Raw genomic sequence first — 19,617 nt, forward strand, 5'->3', positions numbered from 1 at the left:
TTCTGCACATTGGGCAGGTTTTCTGGGGCACTCCAGTGTCTCCAGATCATGCTGAAGCTTTTAAATCTCTACACTTTTTAAGATAATGAATCCCAAATCCATGAAGGGAGCTCAGCTCTCTGATTTTCATGCTGCCATATTCCAAGGGCTGGTGTGATCCCCTCAGTAGCTAAAGGAGGCTGATGGATGGACAGAAAGGGAATAAAGGGAGGAGGATGATACGGGGATTTTGAATTTGGGTGCCAGGTGGATGATTGACAGCTGGCAGAGAGAAAAGTTGGAAAGAGATGTGTCTCAGCTATAACACTGTCCGTCAGACCTCCCCAGCAGGGAATATACTGAGAGGTGAATGGAGGAGGAGAACTGAGTTGGTGAGTGTTAATGACTCCAAGACCTGCACAAAAACACCCACTCAGTGCCACAAGAGAGCTGGATATGGCAGGCATGCAGACTGGGCTCAGACAAGCAGACTGAGGTGGCAGGAGATGCCACCTTTGAACTGTCCTGGTTTGTAGCACTTGCTTTATTGAGCACCTCTAACCTGGGCAGGTGGGCATCTCCTACCAAATGACAGGCCATGCCTCTGTCTTAGCACCATCTGCTTGTGTTGTGCTGACAGGGACTCTCAAAGCCCCAGGAACAGTGTAAGCTCTTCCCTTCCTGTGCAGAGGATGGACACCATCATATCCCTGCGTACCACCGCTGTAGCTCTGCAGCTTTGCTTTGCTTTCAGCACCAGCACTGTGTGATCCTGCCAACTGTGTGAATTCCCAGCTTGCTAAATCTGCTCTTTGAAGAGGCTCAGGCAGCACCAGGGTCTGCAGTGCCACAGCTCTGCTAGCTTGCCCTGTCCTATGCTCCTCAGGCCCTTACTGGAAGACTCCTTGCTCCCCTCTCCTACCCTGACAGGCAGTTGGGGAGGGCTGCCTGCCCCTGAGGAGGGACCAGGCCGGACCACTTCCATCATGTCCATCCTGTGGGCTGTGAGATGTGGGTAGTTGTGTCCATACTGCCTGATGCCCAGCTCTCAGTCCCTTTGGGCCACTGCAGCACAGCCCTTCCAGCCCACGGCTCACTACTGGTTCATCAGCACAGCAAACATCTCACTGCCCACTGCCGTGAGGCTCTGCCAAAGTTCTGCTACAGTAGACAAATCCAGGCAGTGAGGAAGCCAAACCTGGACTGCAGGGCAGGAAGAACTTTTGTGTCCCCTCTCCAAACCTGTCTGCACATGTTGGTGGCACTTCACATCAATGCTATTAATTTGGTGCTCACTTCCACACGTCTTGTTCCAGGCACCAGCTCAATGTTTGCACAGAGCAAGATGTCTCAGCTTCCCTCCCCGCCAGAAAAACAATTCTCCAGAATCAGAGCAAATGGTGATGTGTCCCATGGGCTGCCCCCAACCAAGGGCTCAAACACGTGCTTCACTGGAAAGGCGTGGGAAGTAGAAAATAGCCCTGGTGTGAAATCAGTGTTTCTCTAGAACGAGCCCCCCCCCAAATATGTTATAGGCTGGCTTTACTCACTAGTCACCTCGTGACTGTCAAGTGCTATGAGCTGCTCTTCTTGACCAAGAATTTCTATTCCTGGCCCATACTAGGCTTACCCTAACAGAGCTTTGATCTTTCATTAGAGGAGCAGAATATGAATACCTCCCATTCACAGCCCAGTATCTCACATGAAGGAAAAATACAACAGGAAAACTACACATATTTCCTTGTTTCATTTCCACCAATTATTCATAGTTCTCGCCTCCTTTATTATCCTGAATAATTTCTCATCACTCTTCAAATACTTGGAGGCCAGGATTCTGCTCCTAATCAAACATTCCTTAGGCAAACTAGATTTTGCTTTTGTAATGTTTTTCTGTGTAGTATCTCCAGCCTCCTAATCACTTTTGTTGCTGTTCTTTGATCTGCTTCTCATTTGCCGTGATTTTTCTGGTAAATGGGATTCCTTGAAACGAGCGCAATATTCCATCAAGTGCCATATTCCAGGCATAGGAGCCCTGTGTGTCCCATTGCGTGTGTGATGTTGCCCTCAGGTGGTTACTCCAGATAGAAAATGCAGCCTTAAAAAAAGCCTTTGATATTTCAGGTCAGATTTGGAACGGCACGGGATTGTGGGAGACAGAGGAGTAGAAACTCCTGCAATTAAAGGAGGCTTTGATTTACAACCCTGGAAGAGACTAGGTCTGGCTTAATTGACAGAGATTTGTGGACTTTAAGCAAAAGGATTACAAACTTGTGTTCCTATCATTATAAGTAAAATTGTACACTGGGTGTTTTGGTGAAGGGTTTTAAAATATAATAGTGTGATTTTATATAGTTTAAGTTAAGAATGTAGATGGTATAAGAGAGACATCTGTGTGTACGTGACATGAGGAGTTATTGGTCAAGGCATAGCTGCATTGCAGTGAGAAGTGCCACAGGTGATAGGTCATTAATCTAAAACAAAGTGTCATTTTAAGTATCTATTGGATTAGAAAGTTATAAATTACGATGTAACCCTAAATCTTGTTACTAGTCGCCATTACTCGGAGGTGTTGTAAAACCTCACGCCTGGACTGATGCATTTGTTATTTTAAACAATAAATTCGTGTAATTGCATAGTCCCATCCCTTAAAGTTATTTTCCTCCGACACGTGAAGCGCGGGAAACAGACACGGGATCTGCAGAAAGGATAACTCCGTGCTCCCAAGTGATGCCTTTGCAACAGAAACCAGGGCTACACTGGTTTTTTCTGGCTGTTGATACTCAGATCCAGTTCTCTGCATTTTAAGTGTATTTCCTAATGTGCATGTTGCTGTGCTTAAAGAGCAGCAGGAAGAAGCTCAGCTGTGGTGAGCTACACAAAGCTGAAAGGGAATGCTAAGACAAGAGGCACAAGAACTGAGAGATTTTCACCATTAATAGCTTTATTAATACTAATTTTATCACTACAGCTACTTGTCTTGGTCACACTTTTCAGCAATTCTTTTTGTCTCAAAACTCTATGCATCATAAAATCTGATTTCCTTTATTACACCATGTGCTGTGTAATTCCTAGATTATAATTCACATAAAGTCATGGAAGGTGCTAGAAGATGACGAGACTTTGCTAAAGGTGTAATTAGAAATTCATCATGCTGTCTCTCCCCTGACTCAGCTCTCACAAAGCTAAACCATAGTGCTCACTCATTCCCTTCTCCCATCACAGCCTCCACTGTCTCATTGATTATGGTGCCATTTTTTTTCCAGCCTTTTCTATTCCTCTCTGCCCCTTTGTTATGGAAGTGATCATACTTATCACTGATTTCAAAGTAGAGATACACAGCTGATTTGTTTAGAGGTTATTATGGTAGTATATACATGCCTGACCTATTTAATAGATAACAATTTATTCTGGTTTTCTTTTGCTCTGCACTGAGATTCCTCTCTTCACACTGCACTGTTCTCCACAGAGGTGCCCAGAGCTTTTCCCGCAGATCAGCTCTAACCCTCAATTTTTTCATTTAAATATTAGGTGACTGAAACATATTCTTCCAGCTTCCCTTAACTTGTACTGGCACATAGAGAGTTCCATCTGCCATCACTTTGTCACACATCTAATTTTTGGTTCATTCCCACTGAATACAAATGCAAAAACTCTCACTTGGTTTAAAAGGAGTGGCATTTACTAGGGCTTATGGAAAGTTTTACCAGTCATCTTACATGGATTCAGCCACCTCACTGAGCACTTCGTCCTTTGGATATGGCACAAAAGTAAGCTCTAATCTCCGTACTGGCACTGAAGATTTTGCCATTGAAACCAAAGGAACTGGATCGTTCTTGGCTACTGTGTCTCAGTCCTGATCATGGGAGTTCCCTTGCAAATCCCATCAATCCCACAGTGCTAAGAAATGGATGTTTTCTTCTGTATTTTCTTTCACAACCTTACTTGAGTTCTTGGCTTCCCACAGAACCAATGCTTGTACAATCACTTGGTGGGTCTATAGGTGTGTCCTCCTAGTAATGTCTTGATCTGTTTGCCAACTTCAACAACTTCAGCAAGCAGAGATTTCAAAAATAGTTCTGAAAGGTGTTTCTACATGTTTCATGAAAACTGATTGTTTTGGAAGGTGTAGGGGGAGTTTTATAAACACACCTAGAGAGAACAAAGTCTTAGAACAACTCAGTTAGAAAGCTTTTGTGTTTGTACTTGCAAAATACAAAGTCTTTGTGTTTGCAAATAGTAGCTGCATTTTGCAAATACATGTAGAAAATGAGGCTTCATTAGTTCCGCTGCTTGTGGAACTGATTATTAATCTTTGGCAAGGATTCATTCTGCAAGCTCTTGTTGCCAAGTTTTCTTTAGAGCCACTTGCTAAGGGCTTTATCCTTGTACCTTTTGGGAAGGGCCAGTCAGTTATGTATGCTGGGATTTGGCTTAGCTAAGTCTTTGCAAGAATGCTGAAAAGATGAAGGGAAAGAAATATACTTACAGACTTGTTGATAGAGTCTTGCTTACTGTATTCAGACAGACATGTTAAAAAACAATCCCTACCTATTTTCCCAGCTATAGTTCTGGGTCCTCATATAGGGCTCAGGGTCCGTAGTGCTATTTTCTTTAGGTGAGATGTCTGCAGCGCTGTTATTACATTATACTCAAACATGCCTGGTTTTCCAGACTAGCTGTTTTTAATGAAAAATTAAAATCATATCCTTATGTTAGAAGTTCAGCTGATTCAGTCTTCATTTTCTTAATGCCTCTGGACCTGAAGAGTTTCTTCACATTACTGTTGTTGTTGTTGTTATACAATGTAGGCATAACTAATAATGGACAGCAGAGCTACCATAGAGGGAATAAATAATTACTCAGAAAGGAGGCTGCTGAAGTGTTTCCAGATAGCTAGTGCAGTTCCCAAAAGGGGAGGAAATAATGCACAGATTCGGAGCAGAAAAGTCTCCAGAATTTCCATTGAACTGAACAGACCATGAGACCGACTTCTCCAAACACGTCTCCTCTTGTGCATTTCCTCAGGCCTGCAAAGGGGAGCTCACGCTCCAGCAGCCCCTTGGCTGCCTCCCAAACCAGCCTCCCAAACCAGCTTGTGGGAGCCCTGCGGGTGCCTAATGCTCAGCTGGTATCTCTGCAAAACCATGCTTAAATCTGGGCTTCTCCTTTCCCCTCTGAAGCCCTTCTTTGTAAAGGCTACTTTTGGGGAGCTGCCTATGCAGAGCTATGGCAGAACAATAGGACAGAGAACCTGCCTCTCTCCTGCAATGCACCTATCCCTCACATCCCACAAATCCCACTGATGCTCACCAAAAGCAACACCAGGCGTTTGCCAAGATAAGGATGGAGAAAAGGAACTTGGGATCTGGCCTGTGATAATAGTTACTATTAAAGAATCCTCAGCAGCAGTAATTCCTATTGAGAAGGATGGAAATCATTCTCTGCCACTTCTTTTTGCCTCAGCCAAATATGATAATTGCTTTTTTCGATTTTATTTTGTAAATTATATAAATTATTGAGTATAGACCCCCTACGCATACTGATTTATCAGCAACCCTTTGTCGAAGATATGACCTTTTTTTCTGCCACCAATAGTTCTGTCACTACAATAATGAAAAATCACCCAGGATATTCTTTTCCATAAGACATTTATATCTGTATTGTCGCACAGATCTTAGGACTAGCCCTTCCCTCAAGTGCATTTGACCAGTTGATTGTGTGTTTTTAATGATTTTTAGTTTCTTTGCACGATGGTAATTTTACATGGCTTGGAGCAATGGTTGCAGGAGATACTCCTAAGACTGTAAGACAATAAAAATGGCAAAACTGACCAGGGTTTAAAGTTGTTTCTCTACTGACTGTATGGAGTTTACTTCCAAATGAGAAATTCCTTGTGTCCAGGCTGTTGTGCACCCAGGTTAGCTGGTGCACAAGCCTGCAAGCCTCCACCACACTTAACTAAAATGCCAACGATGTGTCCAAGCCCAAGGGGGCTCTCCCTCATGTTACGCTCCAGGATTAGCACTCTTTGTGTGCAGCATGACAGGACCTGTATCCCAGAGCACAGAAAGGACCTGTGCACCCGGCTTTCAGTGCGTGGCCAGCTGCACACACAGGGACCATCACGTCTGGTGCACCCCCAGGCTCTGAGCCCGAGCTCCCAGTGCCTGCTGCCTGCGTCCCATCACCGATATCCCTGAGATATACCTGTGGTATCACAGACCTAAATACACTGGTTTGGACTTGAAAGTTGCCTTTGTTTTTAATGATGCCACGTCTCTAAATCCAGCACACGTAACAAGCCGCCTGTTTCCAAACAGCTGTTGTGTAACTCAGCTCCCCACCCCCAGAGATGTTGCCTGCCATTCATTTAGTGGGCTCGGTTTCACTGGGAAGTGCCTGGGGGAACCTCTTAGCTCCCTAATTAGCAACAGACGGGGCCAGTCCTGGAGGTAGCAGTGAAACATTTGTGAGGTCTCGTGACAATAAGGGAGGCAGAGAAGGGGCCGTTTCCAGCTGGGAAAACATTAACTTTTATTCAACTTGCAGTGCAGAACAGAGGACTGAAGAGAAACTGTTGGAGGGAAGGTACTTGTAGAAATTATGAGGCTTTCTAGGCAAGAAAAGAGCATTTGTGAAGGGGGAGGAGGGAATGAGAGAGATTATCCACGTTGTCCATTGCTGCAGTCTGAGTTTTATATAAAACACCGTGGAGCAACACAGAGGCCTCGTGGGCTGGCTGCTGGTGGAGACAGGAGCGAGCATTGCTGCGATCTGCTCTTAGATGTTTGAGCTGCCTCTTGTTAATAAGATTCAGGAATTAACAGCTTGGAAGTGCTTAGGAGCTCAGTGTTTCCTCTGAGGATGTGATGACTGAGGCTGAGGACAGAGCCTGCCATTCAGCACTGAAGTAGACTTTGGTGCAAAACAAGTCTCCCGCCAATCAGCTGAATGTCCTGTGACCTTACAAGGAAGGGGAAAACTTTTCTCATCCATTGACCGTGTGGTGATGTGCTTGGGGCTATTCCTTAATCCCCAGGATGCAGATCCATGTGGTAAGCTCTCTGATTTTTCCCATGCAGCTCCATTTCTGAGCAAGGCTTTTTTCATACAATACCAATTGAGAAGAGTTCTGGGAGCCTGAACAGTCCCAGCTTGGACCCATTGGACTTTGGGGACCATTCCCCTTCAGAAGTTATGCAGAGAAATACATCATTCAGTATCTCTGGACTGTGGGAGCAAATACCCAGTGAAGCAAAGGAAGGCCTTGCCAGCCTTAAGGACCTTCTTTAAAAGCAAAGAAAGAGGGTGAAGTTCAAAGACAAAATGAAATTGTGAGGCAGTCAGGGTTGCAGAAGCCTGGAGGAACAGAGGGGAGATCTTAAACTTTCAGATATCATCCTGCCCTGCAACATCACTGGCCGGGAGCTCACTGGTAGTGGCCACTCACCAGGTGATCTTGTCCCTGCTATTCATAAAGATCCCTTGTTACTGAACACCATCTGCTCTCTGGTTATATTCTTAAGACAGTGAACCTGATTTCGTGCATAAAAAAAAAGAAAATTATGCAGCAAAGCCTTCATGCTGTAAGATGAAGAGCAGCACGTTACAGCCAGGGCCATAACACCCAGTGAGGGCATTGCAGTGACTCTTCTGAAGGGCAGAATAATAATTTCTGAGTTGCAACAGCATCTCAGGTTATAAAAGAGCTGTGCTAGAAGCTTTTGTGGTCCACTCTTACCCGTGTCCGTGAGCTCATTTCATAACCAGAAATCAGCAGCTTTCCTTCTTGTGTCTCAGCTTTTGGTATTAATAGTATTTATGGGGCTTGGATTATGATTACATGCAATTGGAAATGAGAAAGAAGAAAAGTTAAAAAAAAAAAGTTCCTGAATAGAAAAAAAAAGTGGAATTATGCATACTGCAAGCTCCTCTCTCGCACTAGCAGGCACCCAGCATTTTGCAGAACTCCTGCCTGGCCTTTGAGTGCTTTTTCCAGCAGCACTGAATGGGCCTGGGAGAGCTGGCAGGTTATGTTGTGTTTGGCTCCTCCTGCTCCTATCCAGCTGCTAAACCAGCTGAAAAAATACTTTATGCAGTTCCATGTGCGCATTTTTTGTCATTGCTGCAAGGGTGATCCTGCAGATCAGTGACAAGAGCAAGACAAAAACAGGAAACAAGCTCTCTGTTAGTATGTGATTTGTGCAATGGAAACATATTAAATCCCCTTATAAAATTATGCCAGTTGAAAAAGACTACAGGATGGCAACAACTGGAAGTTCAGATGGAGATGCAATAATGAGATACAGTATATCGAATATTAATCTCTATCTTGTTCATTTTGTTGTTGTTGTTGTTGTTGTTGTTGTTGGGGTCCTTCTTCCCATGCCAGAAGAGCAGCTACACCAGCAAAATCACAGCAGTGGGACAGAGGCAGAAAACTTTCCAATAGTGCTCCAAGGAGGTTTTTTAAAAACACATTTGCTGAGACACCCTCCGGTGTAGGGAGATGCTCTGAGACGTTTGTGCGGATCCTTTTCTGTGGGATTCCCCTTTCCATTTGTGACACATGCATCAAAATCCAGTGGAAGGCAGCCTTGCTGACTCTAGCAAGTAGCTTCTGCCTGGATTTGTGCATTTTGGCCACTAGAGGATGTAAGCGAGAGGGGAAAAAATACTGTTTTCAAGCAGACAATCTGCTGCAGCATCCCGGAGTGGGATTTTCTCTGGGACCCTTTGATCTTTGTCCACCAGAGCTCACACAAAACTCCTGCACATTCCTTGCATGTACGTAGACTGGATCCTGACATCTCAGCTATTTCAGATTTATCAGTGGCTGTTTGTTGCCTTTTAGCCCCAGGGCATGAATGGCCTTAGTGTGATCCCTTATATCTGAAGTGAAAGTTCTTCTGATTCCCAAAATCTTTTAGACAGAGAGCAGCAACCTATATCTTTTCTCTGCAGCATTAACTACCTCCTTGGCTCTTTTCACACACTCCTTGTATAGATCATTTCACTCTCAGATGTTTAAGACAGACCTTCTCTCCCCAGCCTTTATGCTTTTTCCTAGGGCTGAGTAAGAATTAGAATTTTGCTATGGTCTCCTGGAAACATCACAGGCCTGTTGTACCTAAACTTGGCACCTTACAGGGTCCTCAGCTACCTTCTACATGGGCTGTAATTCTTTCCTCTAGTTGCAAATAATTCTCTAGTCTTCTAACTATAGTACCTCTGCAGTCAGGGATACCATCTTCCAAGAAGCCTCGAGAGAGCTGGATTTTGTCTGGGAAATACAACGTTTAAAGCTAAGTAATCCAAAGAGTAGGCATGATCAAATACAGCTGTGGGGTAGCAGTAAGTTGAACTTCAACCAGATGAAGGATTTGCAAGCTTTTCTTCCTGATGGCTCTTTTTGATGGGGCAGTGGCTGCATATGAGCTCACAGCAGTACGAGACCTGATCATTACAGAGCTCACTGGTGATGGGACTCCACTTCAAGCCTTGTACACAGATAGGAATCATGTCCTCTGCAGTAAAATGTAGCTGTTCCTATATGGAGTGAAGTACAGCAAAGATAGTGCAACAATTGCATTTCCCTGGCTACAATTTTGGGGACAGGGTAATCAGCACAATATTTTAAACCTTAAAAAATACTTCACAATCTTAAGCTAGTTATTTTTTCTCCAATAATTTTTATGTCAGTATTTTCAGCTTTATCATCATGTGATTGAAAATTAATAATGTCTTCAGTCCTAACTCTTTGTAGTGCACAACAACCAGTAGACCGAGCTTATTTACCACCACTGGAAGAACCAAAGAGTCTCAATTCCAGCATTTTGTGGATGGTAAATAGCAGCAAGTCACACTGATGATAAATGTATTGTACTGTACCTTATAGTTCACATCTTAATGTACAGCAGTGGCCTTGGTTGTGTAATTTTGTCATTCCTTGAGTTTAAGAGACAAACACTTGTGTCATGGATCTCAAGGTCCTCAATTCAACTGCAAAAAAGAATGACTAAATTCACATACCTTAATATGTCCTTATTTATGCACTCAAAAAAAACCCAAAACCCTGGAAGAAATCCTTTTTTCTTCTTCCACCTTAAAACTCACTGACTGCAAAGCAGAATCTCAGACTTAGGAAAACAAGCAGCACAGATTCCCCTATTACTTAGAGTTCATGGATAGAAATCTTTTCCATCTGAAGCAGACTCACAATTTAGTTTTTATAACTGGGGCTCACCATTGCCTTATCTTTTCCACAGATGGAGACAGCAAAGTGTTGTGAGAGAACCCACCAAAATGACTAAAATTCAAATTTCAAGTTTCCTTGTTTTGGATACAAATGGGTCATGCACATGCAATGGGTCCTTCTAGCCTAGACCCTGCCTCTGCTGTTCTGCTTACCGCCTGGAGAGGGGAGGGATGGTTTTGGTATCAGCCCTCTCTCTGTCTTTTTCATGTTGATTTGGGAACTTGCTAATCAGTTAGGAAATACTTCAGTGACACGGCATGTCACAGACACTGAAGATGAAAAATGAACCCAAATAACCCCACTGAAAAAGCTTGCACGAGAAGAGCCAGCTCTATCTCAAAACAATAAACTTATTCTCTTACTTTTTTTTAAATTTCAGTTTAATTGCTGTGTCTCTGCATTTCTGAGACTTTCTGTTTTTTAAGATACTAAGAACATTTCTGAGTCAGAAGACCAGTCCTAGATTTATCATGTTGCAATGCTGGATTTAGTTGAAATCCCTAAAACTAGAAGAGAAAAAAGAAAATAACCCCACTCATCAGATAAAGCAAAAGAAAAAGTTTGATTTACAATCTGCTTCTACAGAAGGCCTCACTCCTATATGTGCAATCAATTATTCAAATAACTTGTTGACAATTGATATAATTATTTCTAATTATTCTTGATTAGAGTCCTCTAATTATGTGATTACATGTTGATGTATGCATCATAAATGCAGAAGATGCAGCCTAGATGAGGAGGAAATATAGTTTTATTTTTCAGTGTATTTATTTTTACTAGATAAAAGGACTCAGAAAGTTTAACTTTCATGATCCGAAACAGAGGCTCACTGAACTCATCTTTATCACATTTCTTTTTGTAAGTTAAGTAGTAGAACCTCTTCAGTTATGGAAGCAAAATTCACTGTGTTTTTTTAATATTTAGGAAGGCTAAAAAACAAAGTAGAGTTGTGTGACTGACATGCAAGTAATGTGAGTGTGCATGTTTTCTTTCTACAAAATCAAGTCTGTAGTGCTAAGGTAAGTGGGCTATTCCTAGGAGAATATAACCATTGGAAAAGCAGCGGTTAATTCAAAGTTAATTTGATAATTTCTCTCATGATTCAGATTTAAAATTTATGTTTCCTTCTACTGTAAATTCAACTATGTTCTTATGATTGTTTAGCATTTTACAATTACACTGCTGCTTAGAAGGTTTTAAGATGTATCAGATAAGCATCTGAATTTGATGCATTAATTCATCTGGGCGTTCAACTGTGAGAGTGGAGGAGATTGCTGGCTCGAAACAGCTGGGGGGTGTGTGTGAGGGGCAGGGGCAGGTTGGGCCCTGCTCTGGTGGCTGCCAATTCCTGGCACCCCGGAGGCAATGCTCCACACCTCCCTCTGGAGCTCCAATCTAGCCCCAGAGTTGCCAGATGACAGCAAGTCCCACCTGGGGGAACGGCCCAGGAAAGCCAAAGGGCACTTAAACCTGAGGCAAGCCTGTGTTGGCCCCAACTCCTCTTGGAACTTCTATGAGCTGAACACTGCTGGAACTAGGAGTGGTAGCTATACTTGTCCTTTTCTATATATTTTCTGTCTTTCCTTCTTCCAAGTCCTTCTTGGAGTTTTCAGTAATTTAAAATCAGATAGGCTTGTAGTTTGCTAAGTCGAATGGACTAAATTAATACTTCATGAAATATCTTATGTTGATTGCATGCTGCTCTAAACCTTTTGCTGAACTTCTCTGATTTTCTAAAGCTGCCATTGAAGTTTTTTGCTGTTTTGACCTCTTGAGAAGATCTTGTCAGTATTTCTCCCGTGTATTTAACTCAGAGTACATAAAAAACCGTAAGCCCTTTTAAGACTCTCATTGAGCAAGTTTTTGGGGCTTTACAGCAACCTAGAAGGGTACTAAGCAAAGCAGATGCTGAGTAAGCTCTATCTAGTGAGCCAGAATTAACCTGATCTCATTGCTTCTATGCATCTTCCACAATTGAGCAGATTGATTACACTAAAATTTCTTCCTTTTTAAATGATTCTGCTTATTCCAGTCCTTTGCTGATGCCTCCTCCTCATTGATTTTTACAGTCACTATGGAGCTAGATCCTTCATTGTCACCAGCTGTGTAATAAAGATGAGGGAATTATATCTCATAGTGGCAGACCCTTGCAGCTGTGTATCGCCCTGAACTACTGCTGGAGTTATCACCAGGTTTTCATAATTGTAAGTCCAGCTTCTTGTGCTTGGGCAGAACAGTTCCATGTGACTCAGTAGCAGGCAAGAGCATGGACTGAGCTAAGGACTGCTGTTGGAACCTCTGTACCTTGAATCACAGCAGCACTTTGCTTCATTTGCATGATATGATTTCTGTTAGGAACAAAGCCAGCCATGCAGAAGTCCTGAAGACAAGAGCTGGATCAGCAGGGAACTGGTAAAATGGAGGGAAGGGCAGATGAGGATGAACTGAGTACCAGTGCTAGCAGTTGCAACCATTCTGAGGGGCTGCTGTACCTGCACCCTCAGCTCTCATTATTTACCAGGTCTGGAAAACCCCACTGCTTCAATTTGACATTCTGGATTATTTCTCCCTGAGCTACAGACAACTGCATTCACATGCCCATGCTTAAACCTTTTATGTCTCAATGGCATCTGAATTCAGAGGTATTTTTGGACTGAGATTACTCTTGCTTAGTGTCTGGCTCTCAGAAAAGACACTACAGAGTATCTAGAGGGACAACAGTTATTATCAGCCTATTGTATACAGTGCCAGTGCTGACATCAAGATTTTTCTGGCCTCAAAGACTGCAAGGAGGTGAGGGATTTTGAAACAGAGCTAAAAGAATGAAGGTGAGAATCACATAAAGCTTTCCTATCTCTTTCTGGCTTTGTTCCTCTGTATTTACACCCAGCTGAAATGTTGCAACTTGATGCTAGGCTTGGCAAAACAACTGGAGCAAGAAGAATCTAGGGATATGCCCAAGCAAAGAGATTTCCCCTCTGAACCTGCAGAGCAGAGGGGAAGGCAACTGGCACCAGGGTAATGTTTCTTTGTAAGATAATGCCATCTTCTGGGCCTTGCTCTAGCAGAGGAGGCAGTGCAAATGAACTTGGAGTACAAGTCTGACAGACCTAGAAGTGCTGCCTACCAGCCGTGTCAGCACAGACAGAATGAGATTACATTTGCAGTTAGCTCCTGTATATGGTTTAATAGAAGCAGGGTTTAGAGATTTTTCATTCCTTACTGCCTCATACATTGCCATGGAGTATGACAGTGTACATACATCCTGTGCTACGCTCAGATTGCCTATTACTGCTGTAAGCTTTTCCCTCTGGGGTGAAAGCCAAAGATGTGGTATCGTGATAGAGCAGTTGATACTTTCTGGGTTCACTGCTGTGTCACTTTGAAGTCCAGGGCAGGCTGAACAGTGCCTTTGTCATTCCTCCACCATTCCTGCAGGGGATAGACAATGCTAGGATAGACTTGTCCGTGAAATTGATGTTCTGATGAGCAAGTAGGATTGCCTACTCACCACGATTCCCAAAGGTATGATCCTGAAGGCATGTTTGTTTGCGATATGCATTTGCTGGTTGAGCTGAGATCACTTATTTGATTAGAAGTGTAAGATGCTGGTGCCAGACTTGTCTGAGTTCAAATCCTATCCTGACACAGAACTGCCACGTAACATGAGGACAGATGAGGAGCTGGGAACTTTCCCAAACTGTTCCTGTGAGAGGCTTCTTCATAGATATTTTGTTTGATGACAACACACTTGGAAGAAATTCCCCTGAGTGCAGATGTTGTTGTATATTTCTGGTTTTAGTTCTTCTTTTTTTTCTTTTTTTAATGGAGGAGGCATGGTTTTAGGCAAGCTGTTGCCTCAGCTGCCTGAGTCTTTTAGGGAGGAATAGCTTAGTCATTACCGCACACCTACAAACATCTCAAGCTAGTTACTCTTCCCCCTCAGAGTCTGATCTAGAAAGGATGCTCAGATCACACCCTGTGCACATGGATTCATGCAGAACACTGTTCCTGCTGCTTCTGTTAACAGCTGCTGGGAGGGTAGTGCTGCCTCTTCCCTCACACTGTAATTCAAGACCCTGATGTTCAGGACATAAGCAGCAGAGATCTGGCTCTTGTTCTTGCCCTTGCCTGCAAGGATTTAAATCACAGCTCCTGCCTCTCAGCTCTAGCAGGACTTCTGAACTGGTATATGATAAATCAGCTCTCTGTTCGTTATTTGCCAAGAAGGTAAAGGAAGCAATCCCCAGTAGCGCACAGACTTGACTTGCAATGAAAGCAGTAAGGTGCAGTGTTTGTCCACCTGCAGCAGAAGCTTCCTGTGGCCTTGGGACATGTGGTAAGGGATTATGTGCTCCATGTCGCATATGCTTTAAGGGCTCTTGCTCCAGAGGGTACAGCCATGGTGATTATATTGGATCTGAAATGGCACACAATGTGCTTCCTTAGTAGTACTGCACCTGCCTGGCTGGAAATTCTCCATGAGAACTTTTGAGGATTTTAATATGATGCATTTGCTACCTTCTTAGTAACAGCCATACCTGATACCTGTCACTAAGAGGTAGTTTACAAAAAATACCAACCTTTGATTGTGGTTCAGGTCTGATATGTAAACTGCTCAGATAAAGGGCAAGTAGCCTTCCTTACTTGCAGTATCTATTACTCTTGGCATTTATTTCCTACAGTCAACTGTTAAACAGCAGCTGTCCCACTTTATGAATGCTAAAAAAGTACAACAGCTCAGTATTTCTCTTTCCTAACAGGCCCATTTTAGAGGCCCTCACTTAGCAGCTTCTCTGATTCATGCCAAATGGAACCAATTTCCATGACTATTAAGGGTCATTTGCAGAGAGTTACACATACCACAGCACAGGTTTGCAGTGAACACTCACTGAGAGCTGATTTTTCTGCTGGCTATGGTTTGTATCACAGCAGCACCATGACCATTTGTGGGTCTCCCTGCATCTGTGTGAACAGAAGCACTGTATAAAACCACAAAGGTTAAGTGAAAAGATCTACTGCCAAGGGAAACCTCTTATATCTTGTGAACAGCTTTCTTCTTTTTAATGTGTTAACTCCAACCCAAAATCACTTAACATAGGAGCCTTTGTTTTACCCCTTGTAGGACATGCATGCATTCCAGATAGAAAAGCCATTTCATATGCTTGAGGAGGATGAAATATGAGTCTGCTGAGTCACTTGGAGTGATTTTGCTCTGAAATTTAAAAATGGCACAGTCTGAAGTTAGTTCTGCAAATACCCTAACACTGAGCTATTTTCAAGGCAGGACAAAGCATAAAAATGAAAGAAAAACATTCAGGGCTTCTGGGCTTCCCTCTTTGGATAGCAAAGAGGGCATCTAGCTCTGTGTAGATTCTTGCATAGGGCCGAGCTGTCACTGAGACCCTTATCCTCTAACTATCCCCAGAGAGCTGCAGTGAATGCAACAGAAAGGTTGCACCTAGTTAGTAGTAATGTATGAGGATTCATCATTTCTGCAGCCTCATTCTTTGGTTTGAGGCATGCTCTGTCAGACTTGAACTTCACCTAGAGGCAAGGCACTCTGTGCATTTAAATTATAAGCAAAACAAGTAAACAGACAGAAATAAGAAGGTGATTAGCATCATTAAAGGAGTTTGCAAACTCGGTTTGATCTTTCTGCAATTACTTAATGGAACAAATTCACTCCAGTTTCTGTTAAATCTTTCAGATTGTCTCAATCAGGGGTGTGAATAAGCAGGGATTAGTTTGGTCAATGCTGTGGTGAAAGAAGGGGTAGTGAGTGCTGACCTTGCACGTGTGAATAAAGGGACTTTTAATTCTACAAAGGAGAAGAAGAATGCCCTAGATAACTTATTGAATTGCCTTCCAGACTTACTATGATGTTATCCCCTGTGGTATCAGGTCTGCACAGGCCATAGGTTTGTAAGGGCAAATGACATATGGTGTCAGCTTGGCCAGCAAAGGGTTTTTCCCCTTCACTGCTTTTCCTGTGCTTTGTTCACCTTTGTTAAATTCCTCCAGAGCCTCCTGCTTGTTGTAACAGACCTCACCAATGCCAGCTTTTCATTACACTCTTTTCAATAGACTAGTTTGTTGCCCAGAGCAATAGCCTGAGCAAGGCTGGGGACTGAAAAGATCTAAAATTAAAACCCTGCAGAGAAACTGTCTTTGTTCTTTCCCAGAGAAATGAAATACAAATATATCTTTGCCAGAAACAAAGGAACCTGTGTCACAAAGAAATGACAGTGCCCTGTCCCTCTCCAAGAGGACATAAGAGGACTGGATGTGGCTCCAGACTGCGAAACACCCAGGTATGGGAAGCAAAGTGACTGTGCCTTGCTCTCTGTTCCCTTTTCCCTTGCTGAGCACTGAAGGGAGCACGGGAGCCATGTGACCATTACCCTCATGACATCAAGCAGAAAGCACTGCTGCCATTTGGAAGCTCAGCCTTGCTTAGTTTTCTCCTTTCTTTACATTTCAGATGCCAAGCTTTCCCACAGCATGGATTTCTTTGTTACAGTGATGTGTACCCAGGCCAGTGGACTGCACAAGTTGTTCTTCTGCATGGCAAATAACTGCTGTGAGAATCATTCATTTTCCATGCAATGCTTCTGCTGTGAAGGCCATTTTTCAGCAGCTTGGCAGAAGAAAAGGGCCTGCAGAAGGGTGGGACCAGACTGTTTTTTTATTTGGCTTGAGAACTACTCAGAATACCTGCATTTTTTGACAGGAAATACCTGAGAAGCCACTAGACTCACCTGCCCCCCTTTCAGCACTCACACATGGTGGGACGCCAGCATGGGCTGTGACTTTGTGTGCATGGCCCCTCTTCTACAGATTTTTTTGTTTTTAAATGGGTTTGAATCAAATGAAATGGTAACACCCTTTCATGGAGACACACAAAGGCTCAGGGGGATGATGCTACATGGACTGACTTCCAGTCTTTTATCTTTTGTAGGCACATCCTGCCTGGTACCCTTACGTAATAACTGTGATCAGAAAACATCTTGAGTCAGAGCACGCCTTTGTTTCTTTATTGCTACTTCTCTTTGTCTCAGGAGCTAAAAGTTTTAAAATGTTGAGGAACAGCACTTACCAACATTATTAATTTTGATGCTGGCCCTAGCCCTTTGGGCAGGCCAGTGAAGTTGTACTGAGATGTGAGCTGAAAAGTACTGTACGGCGCTGATAGATGTTTTTCTTTGCTTAAGCTTGGACCTTGTATAAAACAAAGCAATATGAAAATATGTGATGCCGAACTTAGTTGTGACATAATCCTTCTCAAATTGGCAGGTCTCTTTTTATCAAATTCCCCATAATTTTCCATTGTTGTTTTAGGGAGGCGAAGCATTGGAGCAGGACAATGTGCCTTTGGAAACTGAAAGTGTCTTAGCAGGTCTTGTAGGATTTGAATTGAAGCTCTGCTGAGAAGGGAGGTAGTTCTCTGCCACGGAGCCAAGGAAAAGACCTGTTAAAAGCTTCATGGTACATTGGGTCATTTATGCTTCATAGATTTATTGGCTTTGTGCATTTTCTGCTCATCACCCATGATGCTGTAGGTACAAAGTAGTTCTGGTTACCTGTAGGTTTGCTCATCTGAGAACACCAGGAATTTTGAGAAGAAGAGCTTTACTAGCTGTGTATGAGTCTAGGCACCTGGCAGAAAATTGGTACCCTCTGCTATCACAAGATGAAGAGAGACTGAAATGAGATGAAACACTTTGTCTAGTTCCAGAGCAAAGCAAAACGTGTAAGAATATCTTTGTGCCATCTGGGAGTACCTGAATACTTCAGCATGCCAAAGAGAGCTGCTTATACCAACCATGACATCTTGGGAATTCTTACACTCGCTTCTGCTACAGCAAAAGTTGCTTATTTTTCTGATAGTACCATTTTATAATTCCTTTTTCACAGTGTACAAGCATTTCTTTTTATTATTTGAAAGAAGAGACAGTTTCTTGAAGTATTCTTGAGAGAGATTAATGAGCAGTAAAAGCCTGCTCTCTATTTTCATCTAACTACAGTCAGACCTTTAATGACTGGTACTATGAGATGTAGTTATTTTTGTCTGGGATATGATCTCATGCTTTTTGTGACCTACTGTAGCCCAGAACTGGCCCAGATAAATAAATTAAAGGATGTGCTGTGAATTTATTCAGGCCTTTGTCACTGAGTACTCTAGTGATGGCAGACCAACATACAAATTGCTGATGTGAGCTGTTGTTCCTTTGAGCTATGACAAAACTGATCTTTGGTAATCTCTCAAGTCTTACCCTTAAGAGCAAGCAGTTCCTAATCCAGCAGGATGGTATACAGTCTCACTGGGGCTTGCAGTTACTGTGCACATTGTGTAGGTCATTTGGGCAACTGGGACTTGATTTTGATCAACAGGTGCTCCAAAGATCTTTGGCTTCACTTCAGAGCTGGGCTAAAATGTTATAATGGTTTTGTTTGCTATGAATTTCTAGCTATGAGATCAGACAGGCCTAATTATGGACATGTTGTTGTGAAGTCAGGAAGCCTGTATGCATTTTTGAGGAAAAATATCACTAATTGATATAAAGAGAGGGATATTAAGTTTATGTGGAGTACATCAATTGTTTCAAATTGTTACCAGACACCTTCGCTGCGGGAGGACGAGGTTCTGCCTCTGCCAGGGGCCACTACTGACTGCATTTTCGGCCTCTGCCTCTAGGGAAGGAAATGTGTCTGATGGGGCTCTGAGCATTTAACACCACAAACTTGTCTAATGGCCACTGGCCAGGCTGCACCGGATCTCATGGGGCCCTTTGCCACCATACCTGGGGACTCTTGAGCACCCATCCAAAACTGAACTCTGATACCTGACTCTGGCAAGTGAAACCTTTCTGGTCCTTGCAGAGAATTTCCTTCATTGCTTGTAAACTTGTATGGGTCCTGTGGGAATGCTAATTTATGCCAGGAATAATCTGTGCACTTCCTTTTTCAAGTCTTGTCTTTGTTACAGAATCTGCTTTATCCTGAGGGAGACTTTTGTGTACAACAGGTGCACAGTATCAGGTGGGCAGAAGACCAAAAGGGATCACTTGGGTAGTATCTTAAATTAATACTTCTCACTTCCAGATTGGAGGTCCCCATTCTCTCGTTAATTTCTTTGCTGTTAATATAATTCATGTCCAATTCCTGTACACATTCCAGAAGCCATAATGATAGTAAACCCCTCTCCCACATTATTAACCCAAAGAAATGCAAAACAGGCTAACAAAACTTGGTGGAATTGCAAATAAGCAGTTTTGTAGGGTATATGAATAAAACTTGTGACAAATGACTTTTCTGTTTCCTCCTTGTAGAAATGGCAATGGAATAAATTCCAATTTTTTTGAATTTCTAGTCCTGGC

This window comes from Corvus cornix, chromosome 3 (assembly GCF_000738735.6).
Source record: "Corvus cornix cornix isolate S_Up_H32 chromosome 3, ASM73873v5, whole genome shotgun sequence".
Classification (NCBI taxonomy): Eukaryota; Metazoa; Chordata; class Aves; order Passeriformes; family Corvidae; genus Corvus; species Corvus cornix.